Raw genomic sequence first — 271 nt, 5'->3', positions numbered from 1 at the left:
CAGTAGATCTCTACCCATTACCTCTTGTATTATGGAGGCCACATCCCCATCCCTGCCTTCCAGCTCAAGGGGCTGGCTACCTTGACAGCTAGTCCTGCTATTAAAGACTGAGGCACAGAAGGCATTCAGTACCTCAGCCTTTTCCTTCTCCTCAGTCACTACGTTTTGCCCTGCATTTGGTAAAGGATGGAGATTCTCCCTAATCCTCCTTTTACTGTTCATGTATTTATAGAAGCATTTTCTGTTGTCCTTTACAGCAATGGCCAGATCA

Source organism: Merops nubicus, unplaced genomic scaffold (assembly GCF_000691845.1).
Source record: "Merops nubicus isolate BGI_N331 unplaced genomic scaffold, ASM69184v1 scaffold15270, whole genome shotgun sequence".
NCBI lineage: Eukaryota > Metazoa > Chordata > Aves > Coraciiformes > Meropidae > Merops > Merops nubicus.
This window is presented reverse-complemented; position numbering follows the sequence as displayed.